The following is an 8,013-nucleotide window of genomic DNA, read 5'->3' as shown; positions in this document are numbered from 1 at the left end:
ATGGCAGAGGCACTTGGTTCCAGCTCCACACCTGGGCCTGCTCCCTCCCATAACCTTTCTCCCAAACTTGACACTCACTGCCCAGATAAAAGGGAAAGCAAAGTCTTTTAAAAAATGATTAACATGTTGCTTGTTCATAGCATCATCAGTCATCTTGTCTGTCTTCCCAGCCTCTAGTATGGGCGAGTGCTAATTTGCAAAGCAATTCTAAGAGTGGTCAAATACAGATATAGCCGAGTGTAGAATAGGTGGTGGAGGGAACTGGGTTTGACTCCTGATCCTGCCACTGCATTAGAAACATGATGACCTGCATAGGTTAAATACCTTGATTTTGCCACCCCACTAGGTATACCTAGATCAAAGCATGATGTACACCATAAATATAGACAATTTTTACTTGTCAATTTTTTTAATTAAATAAATAAATGAATGGCAGTCTGCAATCATTAAAAAAATAAGAAGAAGAATATGACAACCTTCTAATGCAACCCTTTTGATTTACAGAGAAGCTGAAGCCCTGAGATATTATATTAAATAACCTGCTTTTCAATCTAGGTTTTAGTTCCTCACCTCCCAAAAGAGGGAGCTATTTTAGTCAATCTCAAAAGGTCTGGTCCAGCTTGGTGCGCTTTTGACTGCTCTTGAACTTGCGCTTTTCAATCTAGGTTTTAGTTCCTCACCTCCCAAAAGAGGGAGCAATTTTAGTCAATCTCAAAAGGTCTGGTCCAGCTTGGTGCGCTTTTGACTGCTCTTGAACTTGCCTGTTACACCATAAACTCTGCCTTGTGAGATCAGATGAGGAGCCTCACCTCTCCGTGCTGGGAACTCACTGTTCCAATCTTCCCACGAGTTAGATTCAGTCAAACGCTGCTAATGGTTGCAGGGTGTGAGCAACTAGTCTTGTGAGCTCTATCCCCCCTCCTGCTGGGTGTGACCTGCCCACTGTCTCCCTGTTGGAGCATCCTTCATCAGCACCCTACCTGGAATCTCACTTGAGTCCTGACCCTGGACCATGTGTTCCAATTCCTGCCTATTCACCTCCCATTGCCCCCAAAGAGGTGGTGCATCTTCTGTCTTCCTCTCCCCTCCAACCCTCAAAGCCCCTACAACTGATTTTCTGGAGCACTAACTTACCTCCGGTCACCCTCATTGAGGTCTTCAAAATAAATGTGCCTATTACTGCTTCCCTTGTGTGTCATTTGCTCAATAAATGAGAATGGGCACAGAGCCCCGAAGTTCTAAGCCCCGAGTCGAAGGGAGTCTCGATCCCTGAGGGACTGACATATGTTGCTGTCTTAGTGAATCTGCAAAAGAAACTGTTAGTCCAAAATGGCTTTGGCCTTCCTTGACAGTATGAGGACAATATTTAAAGGTGCTGGGAAGTCTCTCAACAGTTAAAATATTCCTTGAAAATACAAACTGGCAGACTGAATTCATTATTGTGGATTCTTTTTTTCTTTTAAAAGCAGAAAAACATTTTTCAACACTCGGGTTATGTGCTTTAAACATGATCCTGACATCTGTTCTTTAAAAGCACAATAGAAGGCATGCTTTCAACTACAAACACAGATAAAATATGGAAACACAGCTCTGCATTTCTGGGCTACGGACATGCTAAGTGATAGGGATTTGCATGACTAAGCTTCTACTATGCTGACATATGCAAAATCCAGCAGCAATCAAATCATTCTTCTTCGTCTGACAATGTTAAAATGAGAAACAGAGCCTTCACCTTGAGTCTTAAAACTTGTAGGCTTACCTGAGAATTTGATTTCACCCAATTCAATGACAGATCTATCTACATATTAGGTTGCCTTAACTAATAGCAATGTAGATAGTGATTCTAATTATAGGAACAAATGGTCAGTAGAAATTAGACCAGAGTAATCCAGGCACAATTCACCTGAGATTTGGTGCAAGTTGATTTTTTTGTTTGGCTTGTTTTTGGCAGCTGGACAGTACAGGGATCTGAGCTCCTAACCTTGGTGTTACAACACTAAGCTGTAACCAGCCAGCTCTACAAGTCAATTTTTAAAACTCACCTTTATTTGCAAAAGAATAAAACCTGGAACCTAATGAACATTTATCCTTAAATTTCTCTCATGCTAAGTTTGGCAGTGATGTTTTTTCTCTTCCTTCAACATAGTACAATCTCATGACAATAAATGAATCTTCAAAAGCTTAGTCAAACATTACAGTGACAGTGTCGATTTTGTTATTTTCAATTACAATAAAAATGAATTAGGGGTTCTAATCAAATTATTTTTCCAAAGCATCAATTACCCACCAAAAAAAAAAAAAAAGGCTTAGACTTTGAATTTCCTGAATCAGCCCTAATTTCGAATTTTCTGTTGCCATTTCATAATAAGTAATTGAAATATCCTAAAATTCTCAGTTGTTTGTTCTTGGGGAACCAAGGGGTGGGACATTCAAATGTCACCAAAGCCCTGTGTTAAACAACACGTCTTAATGTTAGTTTAGTAAATACAGTCATTGCTCAAGCCTGGATAAAGAGTTCTAGTGGCCGCTCACACCTGGATTATTTAATAGGACAAAAATACAGCAGCCAAACCCCCAGTCTTACTGGTCCAGCCTGAACTTGAATCTGGACTTCCTTCCTCTAGCATTTCTCCATGTTGTAGATGAGCTGCTGGCTGTGGTCTGATTCATTTCTAGAACTGGGTGTCCTTCTTCCTGAGAGGAGTCATTGGCCAGCCACACCTGGTACCCATTTCACAGAGCTATGCAGAAAACAAAGTGTGTCTTGCAGATTGCTGAGAAACCAGCCTGTGTGGACCTGTCCCAGATGCTCCCTCCCTACCTGCATGAGAACAGTAACAGTGATGCAGGAGGAGGTTGTTGGCTCAAGTGTCTGGAGTGAGATTGGTTCTCAGGGGGTAGGAAATGGATGCCGGTGCTTTGCTAGTAGTAGAGACCTGCCCAGCTAGGTCCACAGTGGTGGCAGGACCTCTGATGGAGCTATAGAAGCCCAGAGGAAGTGGCAATGCCTGACTTCTAGCCAACTCAAAAGACTGGACAATCAGTATTTCAGCAGTGACCATGAAGGCCTGAAGACCAGTCTTGAGGACTGCAGAGGCCTCCAAGTCTTTCACATCATTGCTTCCCAGACTGTAATGTGCATATGAATCACCTAGATGTCTTGTTAAAATGCAAATTCTGATTCAGTAGGTCTGGAGTGGGACCCAAGATTCTGTATTTCTTTTTTTTTTTTTTTTTCCTTTTTGTCTTTTTTCATGACCGGCAACGGGATCGCAACCCTCCATCATGTCCACGCAAAGAGCATACAAACGGTTCTTTGTTATTACAGTGCCCCTATTTTTGGAATGGATGGTCTTGTTTTAAAAAAAATCCTTTTAGAACCATTTCACAATTTCCTTGCTTCCCTACTTCTCAGTTGAAAGTCCTAGTTAAATAATCTCTTACTGTCACAGCAAGTTCTGAAGCATCTTCTCTACATACGATGTCATGCTATGCTCCTGACATGTACATCACCTCACTTATCTCCATGAAAGGTAGGTTTCAAGAATCTCATTTTATAGCTGGGGAAATGGCATCTCAAAGAGTTTTGTTTTTGTTTTTGTTTTTTTTAAAGATGACCGGTAAGGGGATCTTAACTCTTGGATTGGTGTTGTCAGCACCACGCTCAGCCAGTGAGCTAACCAGCCATCCCGATACAGGATCTGAACCCATGGCCTTGGTGTTATCAGCACCGCACTCTACCGAGTGAGCCACGGGCCGGCCTTCAGAGAGTTTATATAACTTGTTCAAGCTCTCTTGATACTGAGTGATTGAACTGAAAATTGAACTCAGGTCCATTCACTCCACATCTGTTCTTATTTGTTCGTTGATCTCCACCAGACCACACTACCTCCAAGCCTTCTCGTGGGCCCACAAACAGCCTTTAGCATCATCACCCACCTACTTCAGATTCCATTTCCTAGTCCCATCATAGCTTTCCCAAAAAGAATAGAATATTCTGCACCAGGGGCTTAATTCACCCTCTCTTAACATCCATTTGGAGCCTTCCCAAACAAGGGAAGACTGTGGTCTAAAGCCAAGAACATGTCTGATCCTTGATTCATCTTACTTTTCCAGATTTCTAATGGTAGGTTTATGAGCCATCTCCAATCATTCTGGTAAAGCTTCTCCAACAAAGAATTCTATTCCTAGAGGGCTGAACACAGCTTCATCAGGGTTCAGGACATTGTGGACACTACTAAGTCTTACCCTTTCCCAGAGGGATAAAAACCTCTATTAGTGCTCAAGATGACACACCCCTCTCATCAAAAACCATTCCAAGGAATTCACTGAGGCTTTACCTTATCCCTCACACAGTTGGCTTCATTAGGTCCACTAGTACAGAGACCTTGACTTGCTCCTAAAATTATTTTGGGGTCTTACGACTTTCAAGACAAATTGTTCATGGCATAGATGGCCATTACATTGTAAGGCAGGTAGCACAGGTAGCCAGAGAGACCCAGACTCAAATTGGACTGCAACTTAGAAGCTGTGACACCTTGGGCAAGCTACTTCCCTGAGCTTCAACTTACTTAACTGTAAAATATCAGCAATGGTAGCTGAACATAAGGCTGGTAGAGGATTAAGTGGGGTATCCTACAAGAAGTACCTGGCCCAAAGTTGCTATACAACAAATGAACTGGAGACCTCTCACAAGGTAAAGAATTTTACTCTTTGTTGCCTTTCCCACTGCTGTATGTTGTCTGAGTGTAGCAATGGGTAGGGGGAATCCCAATCACTTTTTTATTTCTCTTCTCATCAGTTAGCAATCCATTTTCTGGCAAACTTTCAGGTCCTTTCCATCTTAGTCAGGCTGAAGCCAAATAATAATAATTTTTTAAAAATCTTATCCATCTACGTATCATTACTTCTTTTAAGATGACAAATTGGGGGCTGGCCGGTTAACTCACTTGGTTAGAGCGTGGTGCTGATAACACCAAGGTCAAGGGTTCAGATCCCCTTACCGGCCAGCTGCCAAGTAAAATAAATAAATAAGATGGTAAATTGGTCCAAGTACGGATCAATCTAAAATTCTGTCATTCTTCCGAGATGGTGTGTTGGGCCACGTCTTGATCCCATTAGATCTTATCTACATGACCTCTTGTAGTGCTTCGAAAACTGCTTGGAAAATACACATTTGGACTGGGGCTTAACCCACAACTGTGTACGTCATCTATCCACATTTCAGTGACACTTCATCAGCCCCCTATATTGAACTCCTATCCTTCAGTTACTCAAATTCTACATGTAAACTAGAGCCTGCATTTTCTTCTGCTCTGTCTCAGAGTTATCAAGCTAAAGAAAACTGCTTTCCAAGTCCGGGTTCAAATCCAGGTCAAAATGATCCCATTTCCCCTCCTCATTATCCCACCATCAACCCCCTCCAAGGCCCCAGTATGTAGCATACAGAGCTAGGCACAGGGTTGAACGATTGAGTGAATAAATGCATGAACAATTGTTCCAGCAGGTTTGGAGGCACTATGTCAAGTGTGCTAGGACACAGGCCATCTGCTTTGTATCTTGACACCACAGGGTGTTTATTTTAGTCATTTCTCTTAGCTCTCTCCAACCTCCTGAGCACCAGCATGTTTATAGCCATTCAATAATACCTCTTAGCCAGGGAAGTCAAAGTAGTTCAAGATGAGTGATGGTAATTAACAGTCCTGCGAAATTATGTCTGTGGATAAAAGGAGAAAATCACCAACATATAAACAGAACTCAGGTGTTCTATTGTACAGAACCCTAAAGATGTTGCCTACAAGATCAGCTCCATGCTCCTAGAGTGGCATGGGTGACCTTCACAGCCCCGTCTCCCACTGCCCCACATCACAAACCTCGTGCTCGGATGCTCTAGTTCCTCGCTACTCAGAGTGAGGCTCAGGACCATCGGCATCAACATCATCCAGGAACTTGTGAGAACTGCAGAATCTTGGGCCCCTCTCCAGATCTACTGGGTCCGGATCAGCCTTTTAACAAAATCCCCAGGGGATCAAAATGCTGCTTTTCTGGGGACTATACTGTACTACAGCCAGACTCTAGATCACCCTTCATACCTCCAAGCCTTTGCTCATATTATTCCTTCTGCCTGCAGTATCTTTCCCTGCCTTCTCTCCATACATTCTACACAATTTCAGTTTCTATGTAGAAACCATCAGAGCATCCATCTTAGCATTGAGCAAAAAGAACAGCTTGCTTATCTGGACTCGACTTATGCATTCCTAACCACCTTGAATCGTAATTAGTTGGTAACATGTGTTGGTTTCTCCTGTAGGATTGAGTTGTTCAACAGTAGGGACCATGTTCATTTATCATCCAGCACACAATATGTGCTCAATAAATGTTCACCGAATGAATATTGATACTGGCCATATGCTCTTTGTCATTTTTACATGTTCAATAGGTTCCAGAAGAAGCAATGTTGTTTATAAGACATCCCACCAGATTTTAAATTGTGCCACACTCTCACACAGCAAACACCTGTGCGCTTGCTGGATGAAAGGACATCTTGACACAGAAACCTGAGACATTATCTTTTTAAAGATGCCGTCGTATATGTTCTGAAACTAAGAAATGGTCTGCTCCTGATCATCTTTGGCAGGTGATTATAAACTGCAGAACATGAACGTAAAGGCTAATTTGTAAACCATCACTAGGAACCAAGATAGGCCAAAATAAGCCCTTACAAAAAAAATTTTTTTTCCAGTCCAAGAGCACACAACAAGCTTTGTGGGTAGGTAACTTGATTACCACCCCCCAAAAAAAAAGAATTTTATAACACACTTTGAGAATCGATGCTATTGAAATAAATCTTACATTCCATTTTTTTCCAGTCCAAGAGCACACAACAAGCTTTGTGGGTAGGTAACTTGATTACCACCCCCCAAAAAAAAGAATTTTATAACACACTTTGAGAATCGATGCTATTGAAATAAATCTTACATTCCTCTCATTATTTTCTGCTTCTCACCCCAACCTCATTCACAACTATATTCTAACAGCTTGGTTTGAAATGACTACCACTATGAAATTTTTCTTCTTTCTCAAAGCCCCAACCAAATCCCACTGGGAATGAAAAAGCTATGCAGAGAGATTGTTGAAATTGCCCATAAGTTGGATTTTTTTATTACAGTGACTGCTGCTTTAAAAGCCAGCCGTAACTCATACGGCTTACAAATGATTGCCTCATGCAGGGAAAGTAAAATTATCTTTCTCCACGTAGATGCACACTTGCCCAAATTCTAAGGGTGGTTTATGTGTTTACAATTGAGATCCTGTAACAGCCGAGGTGCCTGTTAAAGCTACACAGACAGTCCTGGGACAACTCAGCTCTGTGTATTCCTCTCACTCTGTGCTATGATTGTCCTGGCCTGCCAGGATATACTTTATGGGGCTCAGTCACCGACAACAAACGTCTATGAAGAGTTTGAGAATTTTAGGTTCAAGTTGAACTTCAAGGTCATTTCATCTAATGCTTGAATCTCCTCGTATCATCTCTACCAAGTAATCATCCAGCCAAGACAAGAATACCTCCAGTAATAAGGAACTCATTACCTCTAAAGCACTTGAGTTCCTTAAGTCTCATCTCAACGTGTTTATGCAGCATTGTCTCAATCTGTTTTGTACCAGAACATTGCACGTCAACCAAACACAGCCTCTTTGTGCACCCTGAGTAGAACTTGTGCTTTCTCGCTCACAGGGTCTGTTAAGGTTTTGGGCTTCAAGCAACTGATCTCAACTCTGGGAGAGAGAGGGGGGCTAATGAGGAATTGGTCAACAGACACAAAGAATGATTGCGTATTATAATGATGAATAAGGAAACTATCCTGATCTAACCACCACACATTTACACAACTATTGGAAATCAACGTTGTACCTCACATGTATGTATAATAAATTATCTTAAAAATAAAACAAGAAGAAAATAAGAAATTTACTGGGAAGAAATGAAGGAAAATATAGAGTTAGGTCCTAGGA

At 41.7% G+C, this 8,013-nt stretch overlaps 1 non-coding gene across 1 annotated transcript; it reads left to right on the top strand.

The window, feature by feature from the left end:
- Positions 1 to 4,934: 4,934 nt before the first annotated feature.
- On the top strand, positions 4,935 to 5,009 carry TRNAI-GAU. The gene has a single exon. It is a non-coding gene; the product is annotated as a tRNA-Ile (tRNA).
- The last annotated feature ends 3,004 nt before the right edge of the window (positions 5,010 to 8,013 follow it).

Source organism: Galeopterus variegatus, unplaced genomic scaffold (genome assembly GCF_000696425.1).
Source record: "Galeopterus variegatus unplaced genomic scaffold, G_variegatus-3.0.2 Scaffold3402, whole genome shotgun sequence".
NCBI lineage: Eukaryota > Metazoa > Chordata > Mammalia > Dermoptera > Cynocephalidae > Galeopterus > Galeopterus variegatus.
This window is presented reverse-complemented; position numbering and strand designations above follow the sequence as displayed.